Genomic DNA, 22,282 nt, shown 5'->3' on the forward strand with positions numbered 1-22,282 from the left:
TAGTAGTTGTTAAAAATGGTGACAACTTATCCATTGTGCTTGGAGTCACAATTGCTAGTATCTTCCGGTTCTTGGAATAAGTCTGAAAGTGGGAGAGATTAGTGAAGAGAAACTCATGACCTGGATGCTAAAGCCTGTCAGATCTTGCATCAGTAAGGTAGTTGATTGGCAAAGTAAAAAGTCTGCTGGTCACCAATCAGAAGCCTACAGCTCCAGAACTTGACAGTGACGTGGAGGAGGCCATGGTTGCTACTAGTACAGCATCCCTCAGGATCAGGATCGAGGATTACCCATGGAAAATGTAAATTTTATTTGGCGAGGTTCTGGCGAGGTGGCTTTTGTAGAGAGCTAGGGACATGGTGTCCAAAAGCAAAAGGCAAGAGTATAGGTGTTAGCCACAACCTCTCTACCTTATTTCTAGCCCATCAATTAAGCACAGATCGCTGCATATTAAGAAACTCCCCCTCCCTGAACCACTGCATCGGGCAGCCTGCCAACACTGATTAAACTATTAGGTTGGCAAACTCTTTCCTGTTGCTCCTGCAGCCAAAGCAATTGCAGCCCAGATAGGAACAACCCAAAATGGTTATTGGCTGAATCTTTAAGCACCTCAATTAATGGCAGGATTGTGAAACTTGAGCATACTTTACCAAATTTAATTAGAGTGCAGGCAAGAAGGTGGTGTGGTTCCAGTCCATACAAGTGCATAAAAATGAATCAAAGCAGTAGCAAAGAAGAAAGCATGCCAAATTTAATACTCTGGATCTCAGTACTTCATGGGACATGCTGGTGCATGTACCTACAGACCTACAGGTCAAAAATTATCTTATTCTGTGAGGTAGAGTCTTGGCAAATCGCTGCATAAACATCATCCATGAATCAAGAAATGGTCAAAAGATCTGGAAGATCACAAATCCACTGACTCTCACACAGAATTCCATTATTTCAACTCTATTTTTCAGTTAAATCTAATGCCACTTCCCCATTAATTACCATTGGTTCTACATTCAGTATCTTCTACCTGATGTCACATTTTGTTATCTTGTGATTATTATTGTGAAATTTTAACGTATGTTTGTACCTATCAGTGTGTTACAGTCACTCTAGTTGAATATACGTATTGGAAACACTGAAAGGGGTGACACCTAACATAGTATGTCTTACAAAGGAGATTAGATAGAGGGTTAGATAGGGTGGACAGGGAGAGCCTTTTTCCAAGTATGGTGACGGCGAGCACGAGGGGGCATAGCTTTAAATTGAGATGTTAGAGGTAGTTTCTTTACTCAGAGAGTAGTAAGGGTATGGAATGCTTTGCCTGCAACAGTAGTAGATTCGTCAACTTTAAGTACATTTAAGTAGTCATTGAACAAACATATGGACGCACATGGAATAGTGTAGGTTAGATGGGCTTCAGATTGGTATGACAGGTCAGTGCAACATTGAGGGCCAAAGGGCCTGTACTGTGCTGTAATGTTCTACGTTCTATATTAAAGCTGTAGTTGCTAAAAGGAAACAACTGATAACTATTGAGCCACCATGCCATCCATGTCAAGGTATCACTGCTACCTCACAGTATCAGAGACATGGATTTAGTTCTATTCTTGGGCAACTGTGTGTGGAATTTACACATTCCCTCTGTGTCTGTCTCCTTTGGTTTCCTTCCACAGTTCAAAGATGTGCAGTTTAGGTGGATTGCCATGTTAAATTGCCCATAATGTCCAGGCTAGGTGGACTATTCATGGGAAATGTAAGGTTAGAGGAATAAGTTTGGGTGAGATGCCTTTTGGAGGGTCATTATGGGCTGAATGGTCTGCTTCCACAGTAAAGGATTCTATTAATTTTATTTTGAAATGTTCTTCTTGCTTCAAAAAAGAACTTTGAACTGAAACTTTTAGGCATAGGACCTGACGTTCAGACAGATAAACTGGAAATAAATAAAATATATAGTTTGGTTATCTTGCTGGAAGAATATATCAATTATGGTGTGAACAAACAATCAGGCAATGGAATATATTTTTAAACCGATAGTTAATGTACGCATGAATTAAAAACCAAGCAACTGAACAGAAAATATAAGGTTCCAGTTAGCACAAATCAATGTGAGTCATTCCAGCATTGACACAGACAGTTCATCAGTAGACGCCTCCTTTTCTATTGAACTGAATAGTAAACGGTCAACAGGGAGTGTGCTTCAATGGTGTCACAAATTCAAGTGCAATTTGAAAATACTTCAAGGATTTCAATGTCACTTTCAACCATCTTTACTAATGATATGGAAAAGCAACGGAAAATAGCTGCAGCAAAGCTGTGCAAATTCTGAGATATACTTCAATGTATTATGCTGCTGAATTATAAATTATATTATTATTGTTCAAGTCTTTGTAAGAAAGAATAGGAGACAAAATATGAATCAACGTGCAAATGTATACATACAAGTTCACTTTTCTGATTCCTTTCTACTGTTTGGATAATTAGAACCAGGGAAGGATCCATATTGTTCTCTATGGTTCGGTGTTTCCCTCAAAAAGGTTATTTTGAAAATTTAAACTATCTGATTGCTATGGACCTTTACAATGAGACACGATGATCCAGAAAATCCGACTGTGCTTGGAATAATATAATAATGCTCACTATAAACCACAAGTTCATTTCCTACAATATTGACACTCAGCAATTGACAAACCTCCCCCCAGCATTGCCCCTGCCCACCCTTTCCCACCATCACAAAACATGTGGTTTGATTAATTGCATCTGTGTGCCATAGTGATGACTGAGGTGCTAAAATGTGATTCTTGAATTTCAATATATCTTCAATCAGCTGTCTCAGCCAGGCATTCTGTATTCTTTATGACTATCCAGAAAAACGTGGGTCAGTTATTTTCACTGTATTTTATTAACATTCTCTGATGTATTGAAGGCAAATTCAGAAAGATAATACTACCTGGGTATGACATCGTATCTTAACAATGGTAAACTGAGTTCAGCCATGAAAGAAGAAAATTCTTTTGAGGAGAAATTTCTTTATTTATAAGTGAATGGATTGTATATTTATCATAGAAGTTTGTCTAATATGCACATGGTTAAAGCACACAAATGAATAGTTTCCAGATGGAGACAAGGCACATTGTAACAAACACAATTACACATATTAAATTAATGTTTCACTCACAGAATGATTTGGAGGCATTAAAGAAATCCCAGGACATATGTAATTCACATTCTACCCAGTGCAAGTATCTATTTTTAACGGTTGCAAACCTATGGTTATGTCGATCTGCTTCAATTGTGATTCTCTTACCACCAGCAGGGAAGATGATTTTCTTTTTGCATTACCTTTTGCAGGAGAGATCACCATTTGTAAGCATCGATAGTTGTTTTGGTCAACATATAGACAGAAACAGATTTATCAATAGTTTCAAGCAGTTAAATCATATTAGACATCGGCAAGATTTGGTTTGCTGCTTAATGAATACTTGCAGGCTAAACCTGGAAGATTAATTGAGGATCATGACAACTGGGTAGAAAAACAATGGGTTATTAGTTCTTACTTTGCTGTGACAAATAATTCCTGGATGATATCTTTTTGGATTTTCCTGAAATAACAGAGCTTGAAGGAGTTCATAGATTCAACTTTGGTAAATTGAATAATATGGACCAACAGAAAGGGCCTACACCATTTTGGTGTTTTCCTAGATGCAGGGGAATTTGAGTAAATTGTTACTGTTCAAATATGCACATGGTCAACCTACATCAGTCATGATGTTTGAGACCACATGACAGCAGGCTGTAGAGACAAATGATTCTGTTTACAACCTGGTGATAAGCTTAAAAGTGATTAGATTTGATTCCCTACAGTATGGAAACAGGCCCTTTGGCCCAACAAGTCCACACTGACCCTCTGAAGAGTAACCTACCCAGACCCATTCCCCTACCCTATATTTACCCCTGACTAATGCACCTAATGCTATGGACAATTTAGCATAGCCGATTCACCTAACCTGCACATCTTTCGACTGTGGGAAGAAACTGGAGCACCTGGAGGAAACCCACACAGACGCGGGGAGAATGTGCAAACTCCACACAGACAGTTGCCCGAGGCTGGAATCAAACCTGGGTCCCTGGCGGTGTGAGGCAGCAGTGCTAACCACTGAGCCGCCGTGTCACCCTTAAGTGTTAGCAATATGGTAAATAAAAATAATCTTACCTACAGCTTAAACTCTGTTTGTGTCTGTAGATCACAACCTCCCCTAAACCTACCAACAATGATAAACAAAGTACAGCCTGTGCACCTTCATACTAGCATCAGTCACAATAGACTTGGATTCTCTAGCCACCATGAATGTAATGATGCATGCAGCCCTATGTTATGATGGTTCATTTATACTAGATAAAGTCCACATTTTCATTTCTGAACAGTTGCATTTTCTACACTAATTTAAATCAAGAACAGTTCACTGGTGATTGGTTAAGACAGGTCTATTGTAAACAGGAAAGACTCACCCAATTTAATTGCTGTAGTGGAAACAAATTATGGTTCTCTTTCATAATCCTGACAAGGATGTTCAAACTTCATTGCACTGGAAGTAGTTTACACAATTACTTTAATAAATAATGTCAGATCTAAAAATATTTAATATGTAAGGCAATATTTCTGATAGCTTCAGAATGTCATTTGATCTCTCAATTCTGCTTATTTTTACTCCACATGAACCATCTAATATAATCTCATGTTCTTGTGTACTTGCTAGCATTACTCTTTAATACTCCTTTTAAAAGGTTGTGTACAGTTTGCTTAAACAATGGCATGTAGCAGAACATTCCACTCCATGGAAAAAACATCTTATAATTTCCTCAAATTTTGGGGATTATTTAAAACTTGTGGCAAAAGAAATTTGCTGCAGTACTATGCAGACTTATGCTGATTCCCTGGAGCAGCCAGCACAGTGGCAGGTTATGTGTACTATGCCATTCACTGATTCATTGAAATGTTGAGTAAAGAAGCTCTCTGAGCATAAATATGATCTCATCTTCGTCATCAGGAAGGAGGACGGGAATATGGCAACAGACCGCAGACCTGCTATAATTATGACTACCTTCAAGAAAGGAGATAAGACAGATTGTGGTAACTACAGAGGGGTCTCCCTGCTGCCTGATACAGGAAAGGTCATTGTAAAAATTCTTCTAAATCACTTTCTCCCAGTGACTGAAGAGCTGCTATTGGAATCACAATGTAAATTCTATCCACTAACAAGCACGGCAAACATGATCTTTATAGCAAGAAAGCTTCATGAAAAGCTTCAGCAGAAAACAGAAACAACTGAAATAACTCCACAGAGACTGGTATGCCGTCACCAAGTCACCTTTTATTTATACGTAGAGAGTTCTTGACACTGATCCAGCTCCCTCAGAGCCAGCTCTCAGAGTGAACAGGATGTCTGACACAACTGTTCTTATCAGTCACGCAGGGCTCATTAATCTATGAGGTCCACCTGGCTGACCTCATTACAATCACTATATTCTTCTTCTTCTGTGTCCAAGGATATAGGACGGTTCTTTATGTAGCTCCTCCTGGGACATTTTAGCAATGGGTCAGGTCCCTCCAACTTTGCATGTGATATGGGTGGCGTGTAATGTACAGTAGCTCATCTCTTGCACCTGGAGCCTCTCGGAAGAAATTCATTCTCTTCTTCAGATGACAAAAGCAACGGGACAATGATTCAGAAGTATCTTCAATGCTTGTCAGAGAGGTAGAATCCATGGGTTTCAGCACAGTTGGCAAGGTTGTTGAGGAGCTGGGCATGTTTTGCTTCCACATCATTTGAGAGTTTGCAGTTTTCATATGGTCCATGTGCTTGTTCAGGACCGTTGCACCTATCTAAACTTTAAATGTCATTGGTCCTGACCTCACATTGACCATGCCTCTGACCCATGCAGGGCCATTTCTGTGGTTCTACACCAATCATCATCCCCTGAAGTAAGTTCTCTCTCTCACTTACCGGAGTTTTGTGTCTGGCATTGGCATTCCTGATGCGGTTTCAAACCCCCCCCATTAAACCCCCCCATCAAATTTAACCTGGTGCAGAGTTTTCTCCCCATTAGCAACTCTGCGGGAGCTATCCCTGTAGTTGCATGAGGGCTAGTCATATTATCAAATAGGAACTGGGACAGTTTCGTATGGAGTGAAGCTGTAGCTTGTTTCTTTAAGCCTGCCTTCAATGTTTGGACTGTTCTTCCTGCCAGACCATTGGGTAGTGGTTGCTTTGGAGCTGTCCTTATATAATACCATTCAACTTTAGGAAGAAGTGAAGTTCCCTGCTGGTAAACAACATCCTGTTAGCTGTGACCAACACTTCCGGGAATCTTGTATTGCAAAGGATGCATGCAGTTTTTCTATCGTCGTCCACATGTTTAATAAATGAATCCTATGCATGTCCAGCCACTTTGAGTGTGTGTCCACAATGACTAAGAATATTGAGCCCATGAAAGAACCTGTATAGTCGACGTGTAACTGAGTTTGGGTTTTACCTAGTTAGTCCCACAAATGTTGGGGAGTTGCTGGCAGTAATTTTTGTCCTTGTTGGCACTCTGGGCACTGCCTCACCAACACAGCCAATCCTGACCACCAGGAGTTCAGACACACCTCGGAGTTCAGCACCTAGCAATGACCTTTGCTCGGGACAATCATTCTTGCTCCTCATAATAATGTGCCATCCTCTACGGTGATCTGGTCTCTCTGGGTCCAAAAAGGGTTCAATTCTGTTTGTTACCTCCTTTTGTTTCCCCCATCACCACCAGCTGTTTCAGTTTTTCTCTGTCCAAAGTCTGAGATTGTTAGCTGTGACTTGAACCGTGTCCGGAAAATTTAAAACCGTTACAGACTCTTCCAGTGGTGGGTCTGCTAGTAGAAGGTTGTTCAGTGCACTTGCATAACTCCAACTTGCAATTATACTTAGTAAACACTTAGTATTCAAATCCACCAGTGAATTCGGCCTTAAGTTATGGGTGGCACTGCCTTGTCCTCTTTACGTAGACATAACAGGGGCTTGTGATCTTTATTATTACAAATTTAGCTCAAAAAGTTATTGACTCCAAATATGACCGCCAAACATTCCTTCTCTATCTGGGCATATTTATGATCTGCAATTATCCAAAATCCTGGACACATACGCTATTGAGTTTTCATTGGGCCACTTATCATAGAATCACAGAATCCCTACAATGTAGAAACAGGCCATTTGGCCCAAAAGTCCACACCGACTCTCTGAAGATTTAACCATACAGACCCATTCCCCTACCCTATTAATTTACATTTAAATCTAACTAATGCACCTAACCTACACATCCCTGAACACTATAGGTAATTTAGCATGACCAATTCACCTAACATGCACATCTTTGGACTGTGGGGGGAAATCAGAGCACTCGGTGGAAACCCACACAGATATGAGGAGAATGTGCAAATGCTACACAGACAGTCAGAGAATGGAATTGAAGCCGGTTCCTTGAAGCTGTGAGGCAGTAGTGCTAACCACTGAGCAGCTATGCTGCCCCATACCATACGGGGGAGGCATCACATGTCAATACCAGATCTTGCTTGGGATCGTAGTGTGCTAACACCTTCGAGAATGACAGCTGTTTCTTCACTTCTCTGAAAGCTATGGCTTGGCTACAGGACTATTTCTAAGGCTGACCCTTTTTTAAAAGCGTTGCTGCAAAGGTGCCAGAATGGAGGCCAGGTTGTGTGTGAACTTTCTGTAATACTTCACCAGCCCAAGGGAAGACCTGAGCTCTGGTACAGATGTGGGGGCTAGGGCATCATTGATCGCCCTCACTATATCTTCTAACAGGTAAAATCTGGTCTTGTCAATTCTGTAACCCAAGTGGGTGCCTGGAACACACATTTTTGTCCCTTCTAAGATGTACACCTGCTTGGAATAAATGTCTAAGGACTATTTTCAAGTTCTCTGTGCTCCTTATTGGTCTTTCCTGTTATTAGTGGTGACCTGGGGTACAACTTGAGAGATGTTCTCCATTGTTCATTGAAATATTGCACAGGCTGATGATACCCTAATTTGCAGTCTCATACGTTGGTACAAACCCTTATGGGTATTAATTGTGGCACACTTCTGGGAATCCTTATCTAACTGCAATTGCAAATATGCACGGCTCATGTCCTTTACGAAGCTGGAAGCTTTGCATATAAATCCTCTGTGCGAGGGATTGGGTATTTATCCAGCTGAAAAAGCAATTTACCATTTGTTTAATGGCCCGTCAGGCTTCACAACCAGTATGACCAGTGCTACCCATTCCACAGCCTGGACGGGTTTGATGATTCCTTTACTTTCCATCCTTCTGATTTCTGCCTCTACTTTTGCCCATAAGGGAAATGGCACTGGGCAGGCCTTGCAGAATCTTGAACTTGCGTGTTGAGCAGGAAGCAAGGTTGCCTTGGCTTCTTTTATAGACCTTCCTGAAAAACCTCCAGGTATTCAATTAGGACTTCACTCGGGCAGCTGTTTTCTAATTAAAATATTTTGAGGCAATACAAGTTCTCAATCAATTTTGTCCCATAAAGGTTGGGTCTCAGCCTTTTACTACCATCAATGATAACTGAACCAGCCACTCCTCATAAGGGACTGGAACTGAAGTTGTATCCTTAATCTGTAAAGGTTCCCTGGTATAGATTCTCAGTTCAGGCAAAATCTTGCACAAACGTAAGTGTTGGGGTCTAGAGTGACTAGTTTTGTTAAAGACTGGTTCTGCAATCACTGAAAATGCTGCGATAGTATCAACCTCTAACAGAACCAGATGACCATTTAACCAGACATTTATTTTGATTGGCCCTGATTTGGAAGTTGCTAAGTAACAACACTTCCAAACCAGATGTAAGTCCGCTTTCCCAGGTGTGCACTCTCCTGGATATTGGCCTATGAATTCTCTTACTTATTTTAGGTCCAATAGGACTCTTTTGCTGTCTCAAGTTTGTATATTGGCAGCAACTCAATGGCTTGCTGGTCCAGGTTGTGAAGAAAATTTTAACCATTTGGCCGAGGCTTGCCTTTGCTTTGAGGTTTTGCTGTAGGCTGATCTAGAATCCCTCTGTTCAAGATATGTCCTGAATGAGGCTATGCAATTGCTGTCATTCAAGTTCCCAAGCTTTGGTGGACTGGGGAGGGTGTCCACTTCCATCAGAATACCCTGCAACTCATATGCTCCACGTGCTGCATTTTGCAATAATAAAGCCAGTTGTAGTGCCCGTTTTGAAATCCAGGTAGGCTTCAGTGAGATGCTATTGCATGGCTACATCATGAATCTCACATACCAAACAATCTCTCAGCATCTCATTAATGGTTAAATGAAAGTTACCTACCAGTCATCTTCACCTCGTCAAAATTCCCAATACAGATTCCCCAGTTCTTGAACTGCTGAGTAAAACTGACAACATCTCTGAATTAGAGCAGCATTGGGGTCGTAATATTCCTTAACTGAATCCATCAATGCTGAAAAGGATTCAGATTTGGTGCCTCAGGGAACGTTAAGTTCCTAATAACCAAAAATACTGCAAATCCACAAGCTGTCAGGAGAATTACTCATCTGCCCCAATGATATATGCCAAGGAAAATAACACATTCTCTCCACATGTTGGGCCCAGGTCATGAATGTGCAGGTGTCGGATACAGTGAAGAACAACAAGTGCATAAATCTTTATTTATATTCCACCATCAGGAAGAAAGGAAACACCCAAGTGGCCAGTGACAAGCAGTGCCCTTCTCCACAAAGGGCAATGCTGCCTGATCAAAAAAGTGAGGGGGGGGGGGGGCAAGGCAGGCAGGCAGGGCTTAAACCAAAATAGTACTCCAAATTCCACCTACAATCCAAAAAGGTAAAAAAGTGGAAAAAAGTAACAGTAAAAGTCAAAAAGAAACAACAAGTTTGTTGTAAGTTGCTATTACAGAATCTACCAGGAGGGCAATATTCATCTGGGTCATTGATGAGATTAGTCAGTCAATGTCACCATTCTAACCATTAAGTTCAGGTTTCACACAGACATTGAGATAGCAGTCATACCAACAGCAATGGATGAAAATATCCAGAAAGAGAAAAGAATCAAATAGTCTCAATTGAAGGTATGAGAGAAGGAAGAAAGAAGACATTGTTTATTTGATCATTTCTTGTTAACTGATATCTTTGTTTAACACATACTGGGGTTAAGGAAAACAATTTTTATTCCACGTAAATTACACAGATGGTATTGGACAAATATGTTTTAGTTGTCATTACTGTAAGAAACAGGAATGCAACCCAAACAATTTTTCACTATCTGTTTAGACATTCTACATTTGGAGGAAAACTTTAACATGTATCATTTTAGTGCGTAACATTGACTTTTTCCAAAGTGTGGTTAGGAGTGTCATTCAAATCTTGAAATGTACATTTCTTACATTGTCACCTCTGCTGCCCTCTGTGTTGCATAGCTGTAATGGCTAGTTACAACAAGTCCATGTTATGAGCATTCTTCAATCTTTTTTTCCCCTCATCAACGCGTTCAGAGATGTTATTATAAACCTCTAGAGCAAGTGGGACTTGAACTGGGGGGGGGGGGAAGCTCCTGATCCAGGGGTGCTTAGCTTCCAAGATCAGATGTTTTCATACTGTTATGGCTATAGTGATGAGTGCAATTATGTCACAATATTAGCCAGTTGAGGTTCAGGTGTAATCAAGAGACAACAATTAATGAACAAGTCAAGCAAACAGCCGCCAAAGCACAGATGCAATATGCAAAGTCTGGTGAAGCCTTTCAAGTGTTTGTAACATATAGTAAGGTCAGGTCTGTGCTCAGGTAAGTGAATATTAATAGCCTTTATTTAAGACATAATTGTACACTAGAAGGGGCAGAATAAGTATATCAGAGATCCTATACACAGTTTTCATCAACCCTAATAATCAAAGCATCTCACTGTACTACATGATATGTGTCAGCCTATACATGTTATGGAACATGAACAGTAGCCACAGTACAGGCCCTTTGGTCCGCAAATGTTTGCTGACCTTTTATCTTAAGATCAGACTAATCTACATATCCTTCATTGTACTATTTTGTATATGCCTATCCAAGAGTCACTTAACTGTCCCCAATATCTGATTCTACTACCACTGCTAGCAGTGCATTCCAAGCACACATCACTGTGTAAAGAACCTACCCCTGACATCTCCCCCAAAACTTTCTCCAATCACCTTACACTTATGACCCCTTATGATAGCCATTTCTGCCCGGGGGGAGTCTCTGGCTATCCACTCTACCTATGCCCTTCACCATCTTGTACACCTTTATCAAGTCACTTCTCATCCTCCTTTGTTCCAATGAGAAAAGCCTTAGCTCCATCAAACTTTCTTCACAATACATGCCCTCCAGTCCAAGTAGCATCCGGGTAAAGCTCCTCTGACCCTCTCGAAAGCTTCCACATCTTTCCTATAATGGGGTAACCAGAATATGGTCTAACCAGGGCTCTGGAGAGCTGTAGCATAACTTTGTGGCTCTTAAACTCAATCCCCTTGCTAATGAAAGCCAGCATGTCATATGCCTTCTTAACAATCCTATCAACTCAGGTGGCAACTGTGAGGGATCTATGGACATGGACCCCAAGATCCCTCTGTTCCTCCACACTGCCAAGAATCCTGCCTCTAAACCTATATTCTGATATAAATTCAGCCTTCCAAAGTGAAACACTTCACACCTTTCTAGGTTGAATTCCATCTGCCACTTATCAGCCCAGTTCTGCATCCTGTCAATGTTTTGTGGCAACCTCTAACAAACTTCTACACTATCCACAACTCCAACTTCGTGCCAAAGGCAAACTTATTAAACCACCATTCCACTTCCAAATCATTTATTAAAAATCATAAAAGAACAGATTCCAGAGCAGATCCGTACACAACACCGTTGGTCACCTAGCTCCTGGCTGAATAGTTTCCATCCACCACCATCCGCTATAATAAGTGATTATTTTGTACAAGTTTTTCAATGAACATTTTGGAATGGGCTCCTTATACCGAAACCTATCCCGTTAACTGAAAACAACGTGAAAACGTGATTTAATTAGAATATTGCAGACATATATGCCATAACTTTTTTTGCATCAAACAAGTGTTAAAAATTATATCTCACCTCTGCCTTCCAATGATGCTGAAAACAAAAACAAAACTATCTCTCGTTACGTTGTAAAATTCCAAATATTGGGGGAAACTCGGAAAATTGCATGTGAATAAATCTTGCAAGTGAAGAACGTATTCAGCTATTTAGGTATTATTTACAGAACCCTTTCCCTCACTCATTAGACTGGAAAATTTAGACTTGAAAAGGGATCCAACCATCTGGTAAAGACATGAGGATACTTTTGTTGGTCTAAACCCAACAATCAATAGTTGAGGCAGATCTGAGCACTAGACGGCGCCTTAAACCGTCAAACAGAGCGCCGAGCTCTCTGTTCCGTTTGAGAAGGATTAGGAATGCAGCCGGAAACTTTTTAGGAAGAAAGAGTGACGTGATCTCGTACTCTAATGGTAAGTTTAATTATCCTGCTGCTCTGCAGTTTAAATAGAAGCTCCCAGTTTGCTTATCTTTTAGTATTCTGTTTTGACAAACAACATGCCCTTTAAAGATCAAATCGATATTAAATTACTTACAAGAGGATTAATTGGACTTGGTGTCACTTGGAGGTTAACTAAGGGAGTTGCACTAATTATACTTTAATTCCACATGTAGGTGCTTGAGAATCGTTATTGCAATCACTAGCCGCTTATTCTTCAGCTCGAGGAGCTCGAGTCATATTAACATCAATCAATTCAATTTTGGTATTCCCAGTTCTCTGAAAAATACCGTCTGCTCAGTATATGTCGTGTCTAAGAAATTATTTTAACATGTTCCCTTTCTTCCCCACACCCTCCCCCGGAGATGAACGCCACCATATCTTTATCTGGAGAATAGTTGCACGTGTTTTGCTTTGAAATATGAAAGCAAGGCTCAAACCACCAAGTTGTATGTGTTGTTTAAATAATCCCGGAGCGATTTGGAAATTTATTTGCGTGCATTGATATCTTTACAAGTCTACACCCACAAATCCTACTCTAGCTAAGTTATCTCTGGAGGAGGGAGAACTGCCTCTCAACACTTGGGTTTTTTGGGGGTATCCATCATATATCATCTCAAATTGCCCGGGCTGTTGCTGGATATTAGCCATTGATCAACCTGGCATACAGGAAACCCGCCCTTCACCAGAAATCAGGCTCTGAACATTTCATCATTTGTGCGAATCAAGGTCTCATTAACATTGTTGTCAGCTGAGAACGGCTCCAAACAAATGTCAACCATATGTAAGGTACAAGATATGAAGCTCTAGTTATTGGATTATAAAGGAGAGGGAATCCTTAAACTGATTTGCGGATCTCTCGGTCCAGAAAGTGTTGCCTCTCCATGTACTTTTTGGGAATCAGACCAACGATGATCTCAGCGATTTGCAGAGTAGGTTCGAGGGGGCTGAATGGTCTCGTTCCGCTCCTGTTCGCACGGACACATCTCTTTTGGTGGGCGTTTTACCTCCATACTGATATCCACTCCTTTTTACCACCCCCCAACACACCACAGTAATTACCCGTTCAATGACTTGAACTTTCGAGACGGAATTCTAACTAGACCCACCCCCCAAAAAACCTAACTTCAAATAACTTTTTTTACACCCATCAAATTCATTGGGAAAGATGACTGGAGGTCTAACTCTCTTAACCGAATATTTATAAGAGGAACAGTGATTCTTGACGCTTTTCATGTGAATTAAAATCCAGTGTCCATTGTGTTGCATTTGATCTTATTCATTGTTCTACGTGCACCCTTTGTGAGAAACACTGACTTTTCTTTGGTTAAATTATGAGTAACATTTTCCATTGTGTAACTATGGTGATAAATTTAGTGACTGTTCTTTTCCAAGCCAGCTGAAACGTACCGAAATCCAGGTAGTCTGTAAAAGGGGCTTCAAAATCATACTGACAGGCAGACATTTGGAAAAGCGTCTATGCACCTCTGGTACAAACTGAACGCCTCGTACATCAAATGGTGCCTTCTCTGAAGGGTGCTTTGGTGTGAAGGAGCTGGCCTCACAGTTCAGTACACTACTGAAATATCCGAGTCGGAACAGTGTGGATGGGCGCTGCTTTTTTTATTGTATTATCGCAATATGTTTTTCTTTTGTTGGACAACCTTTCATTTTAGTCAAAGTGTTCGATGGAAAAAAGTGTAAATGAATGTGCAAAGCCAAAGATCAGAATACAGTTTTTTTAAAAGAAAACAACACTCCGAATAGAGCACAGTTACTGCAGAACGCCGATCGATTTCTGGAATTACGATCAGTGTTCATGCAAAATCCAATTTCTTCTGGCAAAATGAAAAGCTCTTCGCTGTGTTAAATTGAAGGGATTGGTGCCCGTGAGCGCAGGGAGACGGCGGGCGGGAGTTGCTGAGATGTGAAATCAGCAGCTCAGAGCTAGCGGAATCCCTGGCTTTTTTTTTTCAAACACTCACTCGGAGAGCCGGATGGGAACTGAAGACATTCATTACAAGACGTGTCGTGTTGCGTAGGGTTTTTATACAGTTCGGTTTCGCCTCTTGGCTCACTGGTGGTGAGGAATTGCAAAGGCATTAGACGGGTCCTTGGAGAGCGGCTTCTTTTCATCAATGGATACTTTCCAGCCGACTTAGACCGTGGGTCGTTCCAACAATCCGTGGGCGATCCCACTGGCGCTTGCTCAAAAGCAAGCAGCGACAAGCTTGTGGAATTTCAGATGCAAAGCTCAACGTGAAAATTGCACGATCAGCGAGCTGGAAGCTATTTACAATGACCGTGCATCGCAATCTCCAGCTACAACCCCTGTCTCAAGGTATGGTGGACACCTTTTCTTCCCCCATCCCCCCCCACCCCCCCGTACCCGCGGTTAGAGTTGCTCGTGTGGAGCGGGCTGCAGTTTCCCAGACGCGTCGTTGGGTACCGACTATTCAACATTGCGCACGGACCGTTTCAGGGGCAGGGCGGTTACACAAAGCAGAGGCTCGGGGTCACCCTCTTTGACACAATAAAACAAAAGTTGCAAATACTGCAGAAGTTGCCTCCCAGCAATGCTTGCAAAGCAAGAATTAACCGGGTACCGTTTTCGGTAGTTCGCCTCAAATGAAAAGCTCCTGGGGAAAGAGAGATTCCCTTATCCCGGTTACTTGGCTATAACCGATGAGGGGAAATTTGGAGAGTGGGCTGATTTAGAAAAAAAAGCTATTGCAATAATTAGTCTGCAGTATATGGAATCCAGCGGGATTACCTTTTTGAGCAAGGTTGATGTTGGCTGTTAATCTCTTATTTAATTAATGACACATTTACTGCATCAATAACCAATCAATGTCGGAGCTGGGCAGGGAAATAGCCCAGTTTCATCCCAGGAACTGTATTCAAATTGAAGGGCGGTGTGCGGGCCAGCGTGAACCTGTCCATGGTGCTGAACTAACCGACGATGGAGTTAAAGCCTTTTGTCGTCCTGTGCACTCACGGGAGAGAACTTTTGCATCGCTCTCGAACATATCCATCGGCTCTGAAAGGAGGCAGTCTGTCTCCTTTATTGTTTTGCCGGGCTGGTAGGACATGTAGAAAGACCATTTTAAGAATTGTTTTGATTCCATCGAATTAAAATCCGCTTCAGTATGCCAACGACAGAGGTATATGAGGATTTTAAAAAGCATTCCCAGAGTTCTGAGTGGATTGAAATGATTGACGATTACAATAAAAAAAAACCATTGGGATACTTCAGTCAGTTTTCAACTGTTGGAAATTGGTGTTCTGCTGTTCCACAAATATCGCCCAGTTTGATTACGTTACGTTCCGCCTTACAATGATGTGTAATGAGATGCAGCTACTTCAAGCAGTTGAGCGATCTATTCGGATAAAGAGAATGAAATTAGCTTTGCAGTGGGAATTGAAAAGATCCGTGCACTAATTCTAATGTGTATTAACGTGAAAAACTTGAACGGACTGCACGACCTTTCCCCTTTTTTTCCATTCGTCAAATTAATGGCAGTTATGAATCTTATTTTTACAACAGATGACAGGACTTTGCTACCTTACAAAAAGGCAGTTACTAGATCTTCCTGCAGCGTGGTTCAACGTTAAAGAGCTGAGTGAAGCCCTGTTTGTTTCATGTAAACATTAAGCACGTTCCAACAAGTAGACTTACAGATCTTCCCAGATAGGATGGAATGAATTACCCAGTCATTTTCCTTTGGGAAGGGCTCATTCTGTTCTATCCTCTCCCCTAGCGTCCCCATTGCTCACATTCCCACACTCAACACGCCTCAGAGCCTAAGTATGACGGACAAAGCAGTGCTTAGTCTAAATACTTAAGGGAGAGTCATCTTATTGCTCTTTCCGACAGGCCCACGGTCATAGTAGCAGCAGTATTTCAACATCGATGGGTTTTATTGGGCTTGATTTAATAGTTGTGTGAATTTATTAGGTACAGCGAACAGCAATTTGCCTGTCTGGGTCAGGATAATATACTTAAGAACGTTCCTTCAGATAGATTTATTGTGCAAGCCGATATTACCTCAGCCGTTTAACCCTTTCAGACTTCTGGCGATACGTACATTATGCTCCGGGCTAAAACGGGGAGGGGGGCCAGTGTGCGAAAAAAGATGCATGATAGTAGTTAATGATAAGTTATTACGATTTCATATTATTTGAATAGCTTCAATAGCAATCGCAGCTTGTAATTGGAGACATCAGCACAGCTGTTATTTGCTTGTAAAGTTGGCATTACAGAGCCTAAGACACCTTTGTTGCAGTGGTCTTGTGCATTGTAGCAAACATTTACTTAAAAGCAAAATGGTGGTTGACAGTAATGGACATTTTATCCCTTTTACTTTGTAGGCAAATAGCACAGTTAGAAACATAATGATTCTATTTCAAGTCTGGTTTGCTTTTCTGTGCCCCCAACAAAATAAGTTGTACCGCTGGCAGGGGTTCTGTATCGTGGCTGAACGAGACTCCTAAGTTCTGTGCACTGTCTTCCTGAATGAAAAATAGGCTTTGGGTCAAGTCTTCAAGCAAACCATAAGACCAATGTTTGTCGATGCTTTTTTGTTCCAGAAAGGAAATGCACTAGCAAAGGTGGGCGTAGGAGAGGAGAGCTTTCACTTTGGATCCCACTGACAACCACTCCCAAATTACATCCAAAATTGTGCAAGTTTTGAGAAATGCTTTTTCCTTTGGTTTCCACTTAACTAAGTTATATTAACCCCAAAATCAAAAATTAGCATGAAGCAGTAGCTTTGGACAATATTTTAGAATTTTTTTTTCAAGTTTTGCTTTTAAAATATTCTGTGATTATATTTAAAAGTATTACTGGGGTGCATTTGTTTAGCTTGACTGAAAATGGATGATTAAGGTAAGTATTTTTAATTAGTACTAATCCAAAACTTCTGACTAATTGTTTTAAATTAATGAAGATCACTTTTAGAAGGTACAATATACATAATTTTGATTAGTTATTTGCCAATGCAGTAATTATAATATTTCTAAACCAAAAGTTATTGAAGGCCTGCAAATTACAATAATTAGCAGAAATTCCTAAAGTTGTTTGATTTGTCCTGTAGCATGGCCAGTTTTGTGGGTAGGGAAATCTAATAGAATATTTTGGTTTTAAAGATAAAAATCAAATGTGTATTGATTATAGTTCACACAAACTTCTCTGATCTTTTTCACTGGTTTTGACAGTTTTGGTACAATTCTACTGAAGGAGTGCAATTTGAAATAAAAACACCAGGCCCATGCTCTATACCAAAAAGAGAAGTTGCAGAAATAGTAGGTACAAATAGCCTAAACTAAATGTGAGAAGAGGGTCAGTTAAGAAAGAGGAGTTAAAGAAGTAAAGTAGTACAGTTTTAAAAGCTTTTTATTTAAATATTTACAAAGCATTTTACTCAGCATATTTATAAACCTGATATTCAAATGGTATTTATTACCATACTGTTAAAGATATTGTTTTGCTAACACTGAAATCTGTCATAATGGCTGGCTGAGGGAAGAACAAATTCCTTGGAGCCAGCAGCAGTCTTAGTGTTAATCTATAATGGAAGTATAATGTTCTTGTATAATTGGTTAATGTCAACAGTCAGTTCTCTTTTCCCTGCAGGGAGTAGAATAATATCTCAATAAATCTAATGCAATTTGAGATATTGTTAGAGTATGTATCACAGGCAGATAAATGAAATTTGGTGTGCAGTTCATTCATAATTCATGAGTACAGAAACCGGTTAGGAGGGCTGAGTGGCTTTATCCATGTTCCTGTGTTGAATGCAACACTTTGGCACCGGAATGCTCTTGATGATTTTCCACTGCTGTGTTGGACTGGCATTAGAGTTCACAACACAAGTTTATTTTGAATGTCACAATTTATGTCAATACAAGGTCTTTCCCTGAAGAAAATATCAATAACACAAACTTCTCGGAAATGTTTCTTTTCAATAGATGTTTTCGGTAGGAAATATTATTTTATTGTTTAACTGCAAAGCTTATAGAACACGATAAAGCATTGCACATTCAATTCTTGTCTCATACACAGAACTAAACAATTGATTTGTGCACACATTTTTGTAAGAATATTATATGACCCAAAATCTTACATATCAGTAATTGTTACTTTTAAGATGACTTATTTACCATTTTTTAAGATTTTGCTACTATTGTGGTGCTGAAAGTAATGAAGACTTATCAAGTTTTTTTGCCCATAATATCCATAATTGGCATTAACCCATATCCACCTGGCAGGCGAGATGCTTACCATGAGGTGAAATGAGCAGTGCCAACTTTTTTGCTCAGATGTAACAGCCACTATAAATAAATCCTTGTGGCATATGTTTCCTCTCACTAACTTTGACAAAAATGAAGACTAGTGCAAAGGGAGAAGTTCTGTGACTTACATACATTTGTATTTTTTGTTAGAAAAATATGAACAGTTAATGAAGGGAACAATCTAGGCTCCAATATTCCTTTGTACCAATGACATTTAGTTTGAAGATTTTTTCTGTGTCTGTCTCTCCATATTTTCAGGTACGCTACTGTAAAATGATATTGGTGACCATGCACTGCTATTGAATTCATCTGTCATTATATTTGGCAGATTACAATGATGTTTTAGCATTCTACAGTAGGTTGACTTCTCTTACTACCTGATATGAGGCATATTGAAAGGATTTATGGCTGATAAGGAACTATTTAGTCACATTATGAATACATCTTTCATGGCCATCAAAGCTTGAATTGGAACCTGAACTTAGAACTTCTGGCTTACAGATGGGTATGCTGTCACTATGCCACTACAGTCTGCTTTCAGGTTATACCAAGAGTAAAAATTGGAAAAGATCCATTTCATGTCCAGAAATTTCCAGATCTTCCATGCATTCAATCAGTTCATCCATGGAAATGAAGCTAGAATGGGTAACCCCAGGTCTCCTGCTTCAGTTTTTTGTTTGTGAAGTAAAAGCGTAGCATTGATCCTGCTTTCATCCTGGCACCCAGCCAGCAAAACCAATGATGCAGCCCACTAAATCTGAGTGCTTGAAGGCCTAAAATAAATAATGCATTTGAATACATCATAGTTCAGTGGCTAAGTAAATATGGGCATGGTGGGAAGGAAAGGATCATTATTCATTAGAAGTAGAGTTTTAATTTTTTTTTGTTTTATGACCACCCTCCAGTGTTATTGAAGTTCTGTGGACCTATTTTAATACAAGTAATTTCCATATTTAAAAGTAGTGTAACTATATATATTAATGCTATTAACTTTTTTTGTTTACCTAAAAATTATTGGTTAATTCTTGGGCTGAGACTTTTAATTTATAGATTAACTGATCAGAGATATTATCTTTTAGTCATTGGTCCAACTACTTCAAGAAAATGTAAAGAAAGTAAGTCATGCTGTATTTGTTACTGGACTCCATTCTAATTTCTACCAGTAACAGACTCAGTTGCAACTTTGCTACTCATGTAAATTCATTTAAAATTAGAAAATCCTAATATATGTTTAAAATATTTGCATTAATGATTTAGATACTGTACAACAGTTTTAATAAGCCCTGTCTTGACCAATTGTTTTCCACTCAAGTGACACCTTCATACACTGACCTCAGAACCATTTAAAGGCATTTTTGAATTTTGGTCATTCATGTATTTTAGTCACAGTTTATGTTGTTACTGAACAAATCAGATCCCAGACTGAGATCTGGCATGATAGATCATTCGTTTTGATTTTAATGATGTGGTGTCTCATTGAAAGACAGAAACACAATATTGCAAATTCAAGCATTATAATAAAACTGAAGTTTATTATGCAAAATAATCAAAACTAATCTAAAGTAAATCCACTTATTTACATGTAAAGCACATTTAAGGGTGTTGAAATGCAATAAAATACAATTAAACCATCCCTTTACAGTACTCAATCATCAGCAAGGATTTACTTTAGCTGTTGTTTCAATTTCTGGTCATGAGAATCTGACTGTAACTTCATGATCCATCATATAACTGAGCCAACTCTATTTCATTTTCAAATAATCTCTTCAGGATTTTCACTAAACACTCTTGGTCTGTAACTTGTAAACTGAACTGCGTATATATTTTCAACAATTCCAAACTATCTTCTCATTTTTTTTTCAGGGGCAACGACTCTATGCATCCAACTATAGCCATTTATTATGCAGAACTGCCCAAAGTGATGCTTAAAAAAACTCTTTACTTTTCAAGCTATGTGTGTTTCTCCAAAGCATCTAAACAAAACCAGAATCTTCAATCCAAGGCTTAATGCTCTATACATTTTGTTTGCTACTTAATTTCCCAATGTAAACAAATATCAGTTAGCCTTGAAAACTACTACTTTCAGACTTAAGAAAAATCACCACAGCCACATAACACTTACAAGATAATTATTAAACCTCTTCAGACACACAGAAAATACATATGCCACTAGTTTAAAATTCAAAAATACAAACTCAATAATAAATGAAACTTATGATAATCACACACCTTACAACACTCCAGCCCACCCCCCAACCCACAGGAAGTACAAAAATGTGTTCTGATATAAGTTTGCTCACTGAGCTGGAAGGTTCATTTTCAGATGTTTCAGTGAGCCTCTGGTTGTTCTGATCCGCTTTCTATTTATGTGTTTAGGTTTTCTTGGAGTGGTGATGTTCTTTCCTGTGATGGTTATTTCCTGTTCTTTTTCTCAGAGTGTGGTAGATGGATCCAAGTTGATGTGCTTTTAGATAAAGTTCCAGTTGGAATGCCATGCTTCTAGGAATTCTCATGCAAGTCGTTGTTTGGCTTGTCCTAGGATGGATATGTTGTCCCAGTCAAACTGGTGTCCTTCCTCATCTGTATGTAAGGACACTGATGTAAATGACATCACCACAAGAAATGACATCACCAACCCAAGGAAACCTAAACACATAAATAGAAAGCAGGTCATAACAACAGTGCTTCACCAGAGACTCACTGATGATGTTACCTGTATGGTGATGAAACCTCTGGAAATGAAACTTCCAGCTCAGTGATCAAACTTACATCAAGAACCTCAACCTGATCTATAAATCTTACAAAAATATGTATTGAGATATTTTCATTACAAAACAAATGTCCTTAATGATATTGCTATGTCATACTAACACTAATAATATGTTGACAGTCATACAATGATAGTGTATTTTACATAAGCCCATGAACACGAGTTCACTTGGTATCCTTCAGATGTGTTCACAACAAAGCATCCATTGTTAAATTTTCTTTTCCAGGCCCATGAGCAATTTTCAAATGATACAGTTAGAGAATTGAGGTCCATTGAAATAATGGCAAGTTCTTGTCCCAAACTTTATACAAAACAATAAAGGTTTGTGGTCCATGTAAATAACAACTTTTTTTGATGTTGCTGATGTCTCTTCTAAAACGACATAGAGCCAGCACAAGGCTCAATGTCTCTTTTTCCAGCATGGAATATTTTTGCTGACCCTCATTCAGTTTCTTTTAAAAATAACTGACAGACAATTCAATGAACATACCAAATTCCTGCAAGAAAAGAGGCCCACACCAATGTTGCTAGCATTATCAACCAAGCTGAATGGCTACCGTAATTATTTATGGCAAAAATGAGTACTGTTCTCAGCACAGATTTGAAATTATCAAAGGCATTTTTACATTCT

General features: G+C 39.5%; 1 protein-coding gene across 6 annotated transcripts in view; it reads left to right on the forward strand.

Annotated features, from left to right (window-relative positions):
• Positions 1-12,512: 12,512 nt before the first annotated feature.
• Positions 12,513-22,282, forward strand: part of LOC122563223 (metabotropic glutamate receptor 4-like) — a 1,211,357-nt gene continuing 1,201,587 nt past the window's right edge. For 4 of the 6 annotated variants that reach the window (XR_006315533.1, XM_043716806.1, XM_043716804.1 and 1 more), the window contains exon 1: positions 13,797-14,928. The gene's annotated coding sequence lies outside the window, so the exon portion shown is untranslated. Of the gene's footprint in view, positions 12,562-13,794; positions 14,929-22,282 lie in introns of those variants that run through there. The other 2 variants (XM_043716802.1, XM_043716807.1) reach the window with 2 other exon arrangements.

Source organism: Chiloscyllium plagiosum, chromosome 26 (genome assembly GCF_004010195.1).
Source record: "Chiloscyllium plagiosum isolate BGI_BamShark_2017 chromosome 26, ASM401019v2, whole genome shotgun sequence".
In the NCBI taxonomy this organism is placed as follows: Eukaryota; Metazoa; Chordata; class Chondrichthyes; order Orectolobiformes; family Hemiscylliidae; genus Chiloscyllium; species Chiloscyllium plagiosum.